This window comes from Gastrolobium bilobum, unplaced genomic scaffold (assembly GCF_033153095.1).
Source record: "Gastrolobium bilobum isolate Gb01-03AN ecotype WA unplaced genomic scaffold, APGP_CSIRO_Gbil_v1 utg30848, whole genome shotgun sequence".
NCBI lineage: Eukaryota > Viridiplantae > Streptophyta > Magnoliopsida > Fabales > Fabaceae > Gastrolobium > Gastrolobium bilobum.
The window spans coordinates 84,943-100,546 of record NW_026895941.1 but is presented as its reverse complement, the minus strand read 5'-3'; the positions used below and the strand labels follow the sequence as shown (position 1 = coordinate 100,546).

Here is a 15,604-nt window from a genome sequence, read left to right as displayed (position 1 = left end):
TCACTCTCAGATAACATTGCATTGATGATTACTGGATATGTTTGATCATCCCCAAGGAACACATACTTCAGATTTGAAGGTAGTTCTTTAAGCTCTACCTTAGGTGCTCCGACTGGAATGTCATCTATCTTTTTTTCAAGCTCTTCCACTACCGGTTCTTCTTGATAATTTTCTGTACATTTCTCCTCAATAAATCTGTCTTCCTCCAATGAAAAGTCTTCTTTTTTATTCACTTCTTCCACCATCTCCTGTATCACATCTAATCTGAAACAATCCCCCACATCAACATGATGTTTGATGGCTTCAAAGACATCAATTGTAACGGTTTCTTCATCCACCCTCAACAGCAACTTCCCTTGTTCAACATCTATCAGAGATCTTGCAGTTGCTAAAAAGGTTCTTCCTAACAATAAAGGACTTTCAGTATCCTCTTCTTCCATGTCAAGTATCACAAAATCCACAAGAAAAATGAACTTGTCTACTTTTACCAAGACATCTTCAACCACACCTTCAGGCTTCTTAATAGATCTATCTGCAAGATGCAAGATAAGATTAGTTTCCTTCAGGGTGTTGATTCCCAAGGCTCTACATACCGTCAATGGCATCAGATTTATGCTGGCTCCCAAATCACAGAGTGCCTTCCCCACTTCCACATCTCCTATAGCAATAGAGATGCTGAAACTTCCTGGATCTTGCAATTTTGGTGGAAGCTTCTTCTGAATCAGGGCACTACATTCTGCTGTCAGGGCCACTGTTTCACCATCATTCAATTTCCTCTTCTTAGTAAGGAGATCTTTCATGAATTTGGCATAGTGGGGCATGTTCTCCAAAGCCTCAGAAAATGGAATGTTAATTTGCGAATTTTTGAAAATATCCAAAAATCTTGCGTAGTGCTGTTTCTGAATCTCTTGCTTCAACCTCTGAGGATAAGGAACTTTGGCATATGGAGACAAAGTGACTGGCTGGTCCTGCTTGTCAGCCATCTTCTTTTTCTCCCACTTCATTATCTTCTTGGGCACAACATCATTTTCAACTACCACCTTTTTTTCTTCCTTGTCTTCCGTCACTGTTTCTTTTTCTTCATTTCCTTTCACATTTTCTACTCCATCATCAGAGACTACATCTTCAACCACAACCTCCTCTTCATTCTTCTTATTCCCCACATTCTTTTTCACCTGTTGGAGCACCAACCCACTTCTTGTCATGATTGCTTTGCAGTGCTCCTTAGGATTCACCATTGTATCACCAGGAAACTTCCCATGTGGTCTCTCAGATATCTGTCTTGATAGTTGACCAATTTGGGTCTCCAAATTCCTGATAGATGCTTCCTGATTTCTAAATGAAGTCTTGGTCTCTTGCATGAATGCAGATGTTTGCTCTCTGAATGAGTTAGACCCCTGAATGTAATCTTGAGTAGTCTTGGATAACTGAGCAAAGGCTTTTTCCCATGCAGCAGTATCACTTTGCTGTGATGAGTGTGTTGAAGGAGGATGCAGTGGAGGATTCAACTTATGGTTGGAACTATAACTAAACCCTGGGTGCTGATTCTTGTTCTTCCATGGTAGCATATACACATTACTCCCCTGGTTGTTGTAATTCCTCTGGTTGTTGTTGTCATACAACACTCCATTAACTTCTGCTTGTTCTGATGATCCCCCATAATCACATTCTTCTGTCACATGGCCCTTCCCACAGATAGCACACACACACTTGGTGTCCACAGAAGCAACCTTTTGTGAGGATAGTTGCTTAGTGAGAACATCCAACTGTTGTTGCTGTTGTTTCTGTGTCTGCATCAATTGGTCATTCCTTGCCAATAAGACATCATACCCATCCAACTTGATGATCCCTGCCCTTCTGTCAGGAACTGGGACATTATCAAATTCCTGAGATGCCAATGATTCAAAGATATCCAAAGCTTCTTGAGGAGTCTCGGTGGTCAATGATCCACCAGCAGTGGCATGCACCAATGTCCTAGTGGTGGTGGTCATTCCTTGTAGAAAGATTACTGCTTGTTTCCATGCCTCTATTCCATGCTGTGGACATTTCCTCAATAAAGTCTTGAATCTCTCCCATGCCTCATAGATGGATTCTGACTCTTTTTGCTTGAAGCCTGTAATTTCATCCTTCAACTTAGCCCTCTTGGATGCTGAGAAAAACCTCTGTAAGAACTTGGTTTGCAGATCATCCCAAGTTGTTATACTCCCCTGAGGTAATGATTGCAACCATCTTCTTGCATCGTCCGTCAGTGAATGAGTGAATAGTCTCAATAGAATTGCATCCCTTGTGACACCATTAATTTTTACGGTATCACTCAACAGCAGAAAATTTTCTATGTGCAAGTATGGGTCCTCTACACTGGTTCCAGCAAACTGATCTTTCTGTACCAAATGTATCAATGCAGGTTTCAATTCGAAGTTGTTTGGCTCCACTGTAGGGCGCACAACACTTCCAATGGGATGGATCACTGTAGGAGTCATGTAATCCCCCAGTGTCCTCTGTTCTGGTGGTGGTCTGTGATTCTCTGCCATTATCTCTTCTTGGTTAACAGCACTGGATTCACCCATTTCTTCAAACTGTCTTCTTTGTCTGGCTGCCCTTTTGTTCTTCCTCACTGTCCTTTCTAATTCTGGATCATACAACAACAAATTTGGATCAATTGTACCTCGCATACATCAGAATTAAAATTGACCAAAAACTTAACTAAAAGTAAAATGCTGAAAATAAAAGATTCAATCTCAGATTTCTATGGTATCAATCAATGTTGATAAACAAATCCCCAGCAACGGCGCCAAAAACTTGTTACATATCTAGCAAGTGTACTAGTCGTACAAGTAATAAAATGATGAGTAAAGATCGTTCCCACAGAGATTTGTATTCAAACACCAATGAACCATAGAAAACTAATTTGAATTAAACAAAGGTTTGTAAAAATCATGAATGTTTTGTCACCAGAAAGTTAATTTGAAAGTAAATTAATTTAATACTAAAAATTTGAATTAAGATTTATAAAAACAAGTAGTCAGAAAACAACTTTTCTCAACAATAAACTCATCTAAACTGATCATATGATGAACTCTTTTTCATGTGATGTTAATCAACCTTTTACTTATCCTCAAGATGTAATCCCTTACTACCCTGATAGATACATTAATCAGAAACCCCAATCCCTTGGTGATTCCTTTCTTAATATATGCATGAAATACTAAGGTCTTAAGATTACATCAGAACTATAGCATCAATTCCTTGAGTACTATAATCCTGGTGATGAGATTGTCAGATATAGGAGTAGTGTAAACATTCTTGTTCTACACTTTTCCCTTAGTAGACAGAATTGAATCAGAAAATCTCATATCAACACATGAAAAACACTTCATCATATTAATCAAATATACATAAGAATATCATTGAGTTCCATTGAATTCAGACTACAATGACTCTACTCAGACATAACTAAGGAAGATAAAAGAGAAGAAAGATCAAACTCTATTTCCATGTAGTGAATCTTCAATCTCCAAGTGCAATTACAATAGAGAAACTAACTAATACAAAGATTAAGTTCTAAAAATTTTAGAGAGAAGTCAGATCAGAAAATCTGATATAGGAAAGAGAGAGAGACTCCAGATATCCCAAATTGTGAAGGCCTTTGCCTTATATAGTTTTACAATTGAAAACAGAAATTTAATATGGGCGTTAAAACGTTCAGAATGAGCGTTTTAGCGTCCATGCTTGACGGATGCCCAACTGCTTTCAACTAATTTGAACGCTAAAACGTTCATGAATGACCGTTTTAGCGTCCATGCCTCGTGAATGCTCAACTGTCCTCAACTGACTCCAGCGCTAAAACACTTGGTTTGGATGTTTTAACGTTGGAGACCAGAGACTTTTTTCAACATCAGGGCGCTAAAATGTTCGTTGAAGGAAGTTTTAGCGCCCAAGACCAGCAACTTTTCGTCCTCAGAATGCAGCAGCGCGCTAAAACGTTCTGTGTGGACGTTTTAGCGCTCAGCACCAGCAAGTTTTGGCCTCTTTCTGCAGCAGGCGCTAAAACGTTCTGTGTGGACGTTTTAGCGCTCAACACTTAGGCATTTTTTTCCTCTTCAAAATCTCCTTCCTTCTCCAGTTGCCTTTTTAGCTTGCTTTTCCTACAAGAACAATACAAATTCTCAATAAAGCTTCTTGAACTTGTAGTTGTGGAAATTCTAGGACATTAACCTCTTTTTCCATCATTTAATCACACAAATTGATACTAATTCATGCTGAAAAACTTGATGAACTAAGGGTTTATCAATTGACCACATAGGAAGCAAATTAGATGCAATCCTTCATAGCCAATGAATAAACTTTCTCTGGCCTATTCTGAATTTTGACAATAGACTCTTGCTCAAGTCAATCTCCACACATATCCTGGCAAACCTTCCCCTATCCGTGATTTCCTCAAGTTGGCCTTGGCCACTGATTCTGAGAGAGCTTTCATCTATCCTCAGTGTCCTACCAACCATATTCCCCATCCTCCATAGATCCTTATGTGTATAGAACTCCCTTGGAACACCTGGGATTCGGATCCACACTGCTAGCTTCCTTACTCTATCATCATAAGGATCAAAATTGGGCCTCCATCTCTGCACAATGAGATAGTGATCAGCCACAATCCACGGGCCCTGCTACTGGACGAATAGATAATCTTGGGGTTTAGCAAATTCAACCATATAATGGTCATTCTCCAGATCCAGAACCCTATACTCCCGTTCAAGATTCCAGAGTTTATGAAGCCTATTCCACAAGAACCGCGCACCCAGTCTCTTGCCCATAAGCTTAACGATCAAAGTCTTCCTCCATCTCTTACACTGTTCAAGTTTCTCCAGAACATCAAATTGGTAGAAAGGGTTGAGAGGATCATCCTCACCATTCTGTTCGTACGCCTTCAGGGCTTCATCCTCTTCGAACTCCTCTCTTTTGCACTGGGCAAACCAGTCATCATCTCCATCATCCGGATTCCCATCCCAGACGCCATTGACACGGAGGAGCTAATCCTTGTATGAGATCAGCTTCCGAGGGTCTCTCTTGACCTCATCCTCCACTCCGATGCCCGCATGAGCACCTTCATCCCCAATCGGGGTAGAGCCATCTCCTTCCACCTCCATTGTGCCCACAACCCGAGGTTCCTCATACATTTCCAGATCCACCATCAAATTCCCCTTCACCTTCTTCGTATCCCTGTTAATCGGTTGATCCCCCATCGAATTAGGGGGTCTTCCCCTTTTTCCAACCATAAATCGCGCGCAGAAAACCTAGCAGAGCAAAAAAGAGTACACGCGTCTCACGCGCTCCTAAAAAAATGAACTAGTAAATTATAGACGCTTCTTTTTTTTTTACCTTTGGACTTTCAAATTTTCCATTCATTGGTCCATTTGTTCAGGACTAGTCAACCTTGATTCTAATTGGTTGGTCAACACTAGACTTTGACCTTTAAGAATGTATAACATACAAGGTCACAAAGAATCAATCATACATCTAAAATCATACAAAGAATTCACAAAGTTAAGTTATGTTACTAACTTAACAATTTTGTATTCATCTTTGACCTAAATTAATTTCCATTTGTAACAGCCCGTTGTACACCGGTATTGTTAACTTTAATTATAATATTAAGCGCAGTTACAATCACAACAATTCATTTATAAAAATGCGAATAAACTTTTTCCGATTATTACGCGAGCATTTAAAACAATAAAAATTGTAATAATTAAAAGTTGTGACCATAACTGTAAACTCTTGCGGAATACTTATTTAAACTATCTTTACATCTTACTTTACTTATTATAAGTCACTAAGGGGTTCCAATAAACCCACTTAGGCAATTTGTCAATCTTATGATTTTACCTATCCGAACATGGTTCACTAATTATTTTCTGCGAACACACCGTAACAAATCAGACCTTCCTCTGTAGTTATATTTTTTTCTTATTTAATTATCTTTCTAAAAAGCTATCACACACTTTAATCGGAGCTCGTTTGCTCCGGTTATCGCCGTTTGAAGTTGGACAAGCAAAACTGCCAACCAACCCCAAAACAGCTCAAAATCACACTCACTCCACGAATTACTGTAGAGAATCCACTGATCCAATTGCTCTAAACTTTTTATGCTACAAACTAGACACCTAAACCTTCAATTTTGTATATTATATGATCAATTTGACTGAGAAAATAAGCGGGAATTAATTTCCCAAAAACTGCCAGAAACAGCCCCTGCATAAGAGGGTCCTGGACAGTCAGTGTTCACTGGCTCCTACAGGGCTGCGTGCAACCCAGAATATAATCAGATTTTGACAAATTGTAGGGGACATCTCAAGCTTCAAAATGGCATATGGCACGTCCCTATCGGACCTCTGTGGAGGGAGATATGCTCTCTCAAAGTTCGTCTAAAATCTGCCAATTCTACAGAAATTTCGCCAGAGTTTCCTTTGTTTTTCCTAAAATCTCCAAATTTGCATAAGCTCTCTAGTACCTCAAGTGTACCTAATAATCCAATGGGTGACACACACAAGGACCAGCAATGCCTTGGGGCACTTACAACCCAACTCAGTTTATATTTATTACACAATATAGCTCACTTTATAATCCTTAACTTGTTTCAATCACCAAAGTCCATTTTCATGAAAATTCTCAACATACAAGTAATCATAAACCTAGAATAGGCCTAAAGCCCTTCCATCATAGTACATCATGCATTCATTGTACAATTACAACATTTAACTTACATATTACAACTTACAACTTCAAACTTTAAATTACAACTTACAAATCCATACTTTAATTTACAACTTGAAACATAAAAACTCAAATGACATATACAACTAGACTTAGGCAAAATGACATGAACAAATATGGCTATGAAACTCATCCTACATACATATGAGATGTTCATGCCCTAAGTCTAGCCTGGGCCACATGGCCATCAAAATACAAAATAATGAAAGTGCTCCAACTAATCACCCCACGATCTTCTTGCCTGCCGCTCCAATGCCACTGCTGCCTCCTGAAATAAAGCCCCCAAGACGGGGGTGAGATATACGGATATATCTCAATAACCCAGAGTTTCTGGAGAAAACTCCGCCCAATGGCTCACTTCGATGCATATAAATAATATAAAACAACCACTTTCAAAACGGGATATAGCAAGGGATTTAGAGAAACTGGGGAATATCGGGATATAAAATACGACGAAGCTGGAATGACAGCTACCAATACCACGCAACGTCCTCGGCATATAAGCCTACGGGTTTCATCCAAGGTGTGTTCCAAGAATCACAACCAAGATACCCCTTCCATCCATATACAACCAAGACTTCCTAGTGCGCTCCTACCCGGATGACACACCACGACCCTAGGTCAATTGGAACTCCCTCTCGGAGACCTATCCAGTGGAAGTCCGCACTGCCCGAAGGCTACACTGTCTATTGGCCAGAGGCTCGGTACATAAGTACCCTCATAAATACTACATGCATGCTCATGTTATTCTACACTACTCATATACATTTCCTACCATCACCCTCAACGGGTATGGTGGAACACACAAGGGGAACAAGCCCCAGTACAAAGAGGTTACCTCAATATATTCCTCCACTTAGCTCCACAACAGCTTATTTTCCAAACTTGTTACTCAACAGAATGCCTGCACAGAGGACATCCCCAATTACTCAGAAACTCATACAACACATGCCAATTTACAATTATACATGAATTGATCCAACCACTTACCTCAATCCACTTGGTCCAGGACCAAGGGCAATCCTCCGACTCACGGTTCGGGGTTCAAATCGACGTATGGCAACCTACAATACCCATGTACGAATCGTCAGTACACGGCAATTCTATCAAAACGCGAAAAACGTCAAAATCACTTCCTTCCCCTTGAAGGTTCGGCCAAACAAGGCTAAATTTCAAATTTATTTTTCTAAATTTTCTTTCTCTTTATTACACATCCTTAGGTTGCCAAGAGGCTAATTCAAGTGCCGTTTTTCCGTTTTACGTCTTTTAAGCATCGTTTTGCTTAATAATTCACTCTAGGTTCCTTTATGACCCCAAATACCATTTATTATTTTTCATTGATTCTACCATTTTCCAACCACCACACAACCCAATTTAATACCATTCAACACTTGAAATATCATCCAATCAACACAAACAACATCAAATTTCTAAAACTCTCTAAATGGTCGAATTATGATCAATGTTATACCAAGGGATTTCCTTCAATTTTCAACCCTTCCACACCTCACACAATACCATTATATCAACATATAATCATCCAACAACTCACCAATAACATCTTAACACATTTTCCAAAATTCAAGTCATGACACCTCAAAATATTCTAAGTTACAAAATCATATTTTTCACCTAAAATTTTCATTGCATTTATAGCTAATACACATTATTCTAAGACACTTTCATGTACAAACTTTTTTCGATTGAGCTCTCTAAAATCAAGGTTTAGGGTTCATAAATATAAACTACAATTAAATCATGGAAATGGGGTGGAAACATACTCACAACCAAGGCTTGATACTCCTCCAAGACCTAGCAAAGCAATGGAAGACCAAATGACTCCATGAACACCACTTTTCTTCAAATTTTGGATCTGATTTTGGCCAAGATCTCCTCAAGGAGACGGTTTCAAGGCCAAAGAGTGCCACCAATGGCTTTAGGAGGTGTTTTCCATCAAGATTCAAGACAAAAATCGATGGATTCAGTGGAGAAATGGCTAAGTTGTGATGAAATGGAATTTTTGCACAATAATGGGGGGAGGGGGGCTGTTGCTCGGTTTTGAGGGAGAAAGAAGAGTGGGATGATGATGAATAGTGGAGGGGTGAGGTGGCTTAAGTGAGATTTATGGGGTGGGTCCCATTCCACCTCACGCGATTTAAAATTCATCCGAACTTTCACTAAATGTCCAAAAATTCACAACCTATTTAGAAACTCTAATTCTTAACATTAAACATTGTCCTTTAATTATACTTGATCAGATGAATTCGGAGTTTTCCGGTCGTTCGAAGAAAACACAGTTTTAAGCTGTTACGCGCGTCGTTGGCACACATCCCTAAACTAACTCAATTCCATCAAATTTTATCAGAAATCATATTTCCTATTTCTATAAACCATTTATAACTCATATTTGAAACCTAGAGCTCAAAACTCAATCGGCAAGTTTTACGGTGCAATTGTACCGCAGTATTTTTACTCGGTAAAAACATTATTCACTGATTTTTCTAAAACTTGCCTATCCACTCAATTTTTTATTCTGAATCCATTTCCAGGGTTATTTTTATCATCTGAGACCTTCTACTCAATTTTTTTATCTTCCTAGGGTTGCGTGTTGGCTAATTACTGTTTTGTCATTTCTTTGTATTTTGGCCTAATCTTTAGGATTTTCACTAATCCTTCACTTAATTACTCATTTAATATTTTAAATACTTAATTTAAATTGCGAAGTGTTATACCATTGGTTTATTATTTTTCCTTTACTTTGACCTATTTTTAGAAAATAATCTAGACATTGTTTGATCATAATAAGATCACTTTGAACCCATGAATTTAATTGTAGAATTTAATTACATCATTAAAATCAACCTTTGACTTAACCTTGGTCAATTACCAAAGTAATCCTGGCTTTTCACATAATGACATCTATGTCCCCACATATACCTTATACTTATTTTAGGGTCCTATTAGACTTGTTTGGCATGAACTGTATTCTTAACCTATTTATCATGTCAATTACATGATTTACCGTTTACCGTTTCCTTGAATACGCGTTTAAATTCCATTTAAACACTTGGTTAATCCACTGTTATCTATTTGACAACGAGGGTTGTTATAAAGCGTCACTTTAGCGCTAATGGCGCCATCAACCCAAAGCTCAATGTTACTTCTTGACCGTTTCTCCTGTTTTTCTTGTTTATTTTGAGTTGCTTTTGAGCTTTCCAACTTGATCTTTTCAATGACCCAAAATTTCTACAAAACACGAGATTTTCACGTGAGAATATTATTGAGAGTAAAATAACACTTTAATTACAATTCTCATATTTTTTTAGTTATTTTAAGATTAGTTTCATGCTTAATTTAACTCTTAATACATAACAAGTTGGAGCTAATCACTAAACATTCAATTGCATATTTTTCCGTCCACTAATTATATAATCTAGCCCCTAATGCTTGTCAATTGGTCCATCCACTAATGAACAATAACTCTATATGAATGTAATTATACCACACATCTAATAATCAACCAATCTTCAAGTCACTAACCAACACTCCCTAAGAGTTGGTCTAACACTAAGTGAGGATGATCCCAAGGTCCAAAAGTTTACATCTTTAAGTAATGTCCTCCTACACATTCTTTTTGTCTAAGAAGACAAGGTCACACACTTCCATACTAACACCACTTATTCAAAGGGTGTGGGTTCAATCAATAATACATATAATTCATAAATAACCAAGCCAATTGCTAGGATTTCTTTAACAACACAAAATTAGAGGACTTACCTTATTCTAGTAGTTTCAAGAATCAAGGTCCTAACCCAATGAGGGTTTAAATGGTTGATCTTCCACCAAACCACTACCAAATTCAACACTCGTATACCAAATATACATAACCTAAACCAATTTCAACATTTAACCCATAAATAAAAAAACTCCAATTTTACAAACCCGAGATTAGCAAAATCCTCATGAAAACTCAGAGAGAGTTATATGAGTTCTTACCTCAAAACTCTATACAAAAGGAAAAAGGGGGAAGATTTCCAAGTAACAAAATCTTCTCCCTTGTTCCACTCTCCATGGGCGCACAACACTAGAGGAGGTGGTTTGGGATTTTTCCTCTAGATTTTACGTTGAGTAAGACTTTAAGCAAGATAAAGTAAGTGATTTCATGGAAGATTGGTGAAGAAAATTGGAATAAAGATGGTTCCTTCACCTTGCTTGAGTGAACAACACCATAAGAGGGAGAAGAAACAAAAAGAACTCTTGGCCAACAAGAAGGGTCACATAGAAGAGGAAGGGAAATGTGAGGTAAAGTGAGGAGAGTGTGTGTGTAATATTTGATTTTGACCAAATCAAAATATCTTATTGGGTAAAGACCCTTTTGCCCTTCTCACTTATCCTCTCTTACATCTAATAACCTAAATCACCTAACTTGTAACTTTTAGACAATTGAGTTAAATAAAGTGTATCACACTTAACTAATTTTAGGGTCTTACTAATTTTTCCTAGTTGCAAATTTGTCCCAACAATTCTAATATTTACACTTTGCCCCAAAAAGTGACTTTACTTAAAATTTAGGTTTCTCATTTGCACGATTTATTTGTTCGGGTTATTATACTTATGGCTCTAAAAAAGTTTATTCATAATTTCTACACATCTTAAGGATAATTTGAGAGCTTCAACACTATCATTTTGCATATTCTTTAATATCTTTCAAATATTACACATATTTGAGCCCATACCTTAAAAATTCATATACTCATAGTGCTTCAATTTGTATTATCACGTTTTGAGAGTGTAAATCCTTATTCAAATCATTCCTCATTGTATTTTTGAGTTGATGGGTAGTGAGATCCTAGGAGATTGAGAGGTAACCCATTGCATATGAAAATTTGGGAAATGTTGTAAGGTTTTCAAGCACCCAAATGCTTGGATGTTGTTGTAAGGTCACAAAAGACCCATAAAGCTTGACAGATAGTGAAAGAATTGATAGATCGACTTCAAACCTTTTATTGTTTTTTAAATTCTCTAAATTCTAATTTTTTTTAGCACTTTAATTTCTTCCTCGATATCTTGTATGTGCTAGTATAGATTCTATAACGTAATAGATTATATATTATAAATTGTTTGAATGTATTTATTAGCTTAGTATGTGAGAAAGTTTACATGAAATAGTAATATAGAAACTATAAGGAGAAATTTTGTAATACTCAATTCATCCCATATTAAGTATAAAAGCCATCTTGCTAATATTTTAGGTTGGTTTCTTGTAACTTGGTCGTCGAAAGTGTTTTGCATGCAAGTGAGCAAGGAGGAGAATGGCCAAAATGTTCTACTCTCATGTAAGAGTGAGCACTATATAATTAGGTAGGAATAATTCATTCGGTGTCATTTTTTTTTTTTTTTGCTAGAACCATTAATTCCCATGGGCCCAGTCTGAGGCATGTGGGTGATGTATATCAACCTCATTGGGCTTTTTGACCTATTTGGTTCAAATATTTAAAAGTTTGACTGGATTAAGTTTTTGGCTAAATTTATTACCATATTAATGCAGAACGACTCGTCTTGTCAGTCACCGAATTCGAGTGGCATTGAACGCGTCATGTTTGCTACCGTGTTTTAGCTTGTGAATGCCAAAAAACGGCTCTGTCCATGCCACGTTTAGGCTGTAATTTTATGCAGCGTTTTGCGTGTAGGATGTAACGTCCCAAGTGTTTAGAAAATAATATTTATATATATATATATATATATATTAAGAAAATAGTAAAAAAATAATACTAAATAAACAAATAAACATTTGGAAAAAGGAATAATTATAAAATATGTATAATACTATTCATAAAATTAAATAATCATGATAACAATAAATAAGTATTTATAATGTCAAATGAATTAATATATAAATATATATATATATATATATAATAGATAAATAAATAAAGTAAATACAAGAGACATAATTTTATAAATTGAGCAAATAAATCATAAATCTGATTAAAAAAATATATATAATAAATTATGACTTTGGTGTCACCTGTGGTATTAATTATTATATTTGAAAAACGTTTACTACCTTATTTGAACAGTAACCAAAGTGTGTAAAACTTTTATCCAAATGTCACGCGAATAGTACTTTTTACCAGATTGTCACATGTCATAATTCGCTACCATTGGTAGAGAATTTCGTAGCCAATAATTTTGTGACACGTGACCATATTGCATACCAAATTCGTTACGACTGATAGCAAATTTAGTCCAGTCAGCTTTTTTCTGCGAATGTGTGTCACGTGTTATAAAATCATTGGCGAACGTAATTTACTACCAGTCGTAGCGAATTACGTCATATGGCAGTCTGGTAAAAAGTATTATTTCCGTGACATTTGGATAAAAATTTTGCCAAAAAAATGACATTTTATTCGATGTTCCGCCCTTATTCTTATCTTCTTATAGAGTCCTCTACTTTTTTGGTATGACCTGTGGTATTCATTATGACTTTAAAAAAATGGTTTTATAAAAGTTATGTTATATGAAAAGTGATTGTGTAATGTTATAGATATTCATTTTGCGTGCCAAAATTTTTTTTTTCTTCAAAAAGTGTGTGCCCAACAAAATGTTGCATGTGAAGGAAACTTTGTTGTGTCATATTAAATGAAAAATGCAAACCCCTTAAAATATATATATAATAAAATAATAATGATTATACAGATGAATGTATCTTAAAAGAGAAGAATAAGGGCAATAGATTTTTTTAAGGGGTTTGCATTTGTCATTTAACATGATACAACAAAGTTTCCTTCACACGCAACATTTTGTTGGACACACTTTTTGAAGAAAAAAAAAACTTCAGCACGCAAAACGAATATCTATAACATTACACAATCACTTTTTCTATGACATAACTTTTATAAAACCCTTTTTTAAAGTCATAATGAATACCACAGGTCATACCAAAATAGTAAAGGACTCCATAAGAAGATAAGAATAAGGGCGGAACATCGAATAAAATGTCATTTTTTGGCAAAAATTTTATCCAAATAATACTTTTTACCAGACTGCCATATGACGTAATTCGCTACGACTGGTAGTAAATTACGTTCGCTAATGATTTTATAACATGTAACACACTTTCGCAGGAAAAAGCTGACTGAACTAAATTTGCTATCAGTCGTAACGAATTTGGTATGCAATATGGTCACGTGTTACAAAATTATTGGCCACGAAATTCTCTACCAATGGTAGCAAATTAGGACATGTGACAATTTGGTAAAAAGTACTGTTCGCGTGGCATTTTGGATAAAAAATTTAGACACTTTGGTTACTGTTCAAATAAGGTAGTAAATGTTTTTCAAATATAATAATTAAAAAAAAATTAATACCACAGGTGACACCAAAGTCATAATTTATTATATATATATTTTTAATCAGATTTATGATTTATTTGCTCAATTTATAAAATTATGTCTCTTGTATTTACTTTATTATTTATCTATTATATATATATATATATATATATTAATTCATTTTGCATTATAAATACTTATTCATTATTATCATGATTATTCAATTTTATGAATAGTATTATACGTATTTTATAATTATTCCTTTATCCAAATATTTATTTGTTTATTTAGTATTATTTTTTTACTATTTTATTAATATTATTATATATATATATATATATATTATTTTCTAAACACTTAAGACGTTACATCCTACACCATAAAATTGCAGCCTAAACAAGGCATGGACAGAGCCGTTTTTTGGCATTCTGACAAGCTAAAACACGGTAACAAACATGACGCGTTCAATGCAACTCGAATTCGGTGACTGACAAGACGCGTTGTTCTGTATTAATATGGTAATAAATTTAGTCAGGAACTTAATCCAGTCAAACTTTTAAATATTTGAACCAAATAGGTCAAAAAGCCACCTCATTGGATATGTTGAGTGAGCGGAATATTTAGTGATGCGAATATTTTGTCCTTAGTGGGATGAAGGATAAGAAACTCATCCAAAACAAAAATCTTGTTTTTTTTTTCCGTTAGTTTGGAATGATGGATTGGGCGCTCAAGTCACTCATATGAAACAAAAGTCTAGTTCCCTTCTCCAACCCTCAATAATTAGTGTATTTTGCATATATATATATATATATATATATATATATATATATATATATATATATATATATATATTATTTTGCTGACAAGTGATTGAAAACTTAGAAGCTTTTGGTTTGATTGGAAGTAACACTAAATTCTATTACAAACAATGAGTAGTATCTAGCAATACATGACTGCTAGTTAAATACAAGAATGTTATTAATTTGTTGTATATAGCATATCAGTGCCTAATGCTATCATGTTGTTAGTGGCAGAGCCACTTACTTCTTAACAGCCTTGGCACGACCTAATTTTAAAAAATTATATTTTAAAAAAAAATTATGGTATAGCTTTAGTATTGGTTAGATTTTTAAAAATAATATAATATTAGTACTAGCTGGATTTTAATAATTGAGTCTTTTGACACTGACAAAGTCTTTTTCATAGCTCCGCCGTTGCATGATGTTTAGTTCCCTAGATATCTCAATCGAACATAAAACATGAAATATATCATATTTATATAGTTCAACCCTTGATTTTCTAGTGTCCTAGCATATACATGTCTATTGGAGTGATTACAAGTCAAAAGACCACATATATAAGAATAATTGTGAGAACTACTTATGATAAATACATATTCATTTAAGTACATACTCTTTTTATTAAATATTTAATATATATTTAAATTATCCTTTTTTTTAGTCTAACACTTTCACAATTGAGATTAAATAGTAAATCTA

The 15,604-nt window shown here is 35.4% G+C and overlaps 1 non-coding gene across 1 annotated transcript; it reads left to right on the top strand.

Moving 5' to 3' along the window:
* Positions 1–2,028: 2,028 nt before the first annotated feature.
* On the top strand, positions 2,029–2,135 carry LOC133296900 (small nucleolar RNA R71). Its single transcript, XR_009749572.1, has one exon. It is a non-coding gene; the product is annotated as a small nucleolar RNA R71 (small nucleolar RNA).
* The last annotated feature ends 13,469 nt before the right edge of the window (positions 2,136–15,604 follow it).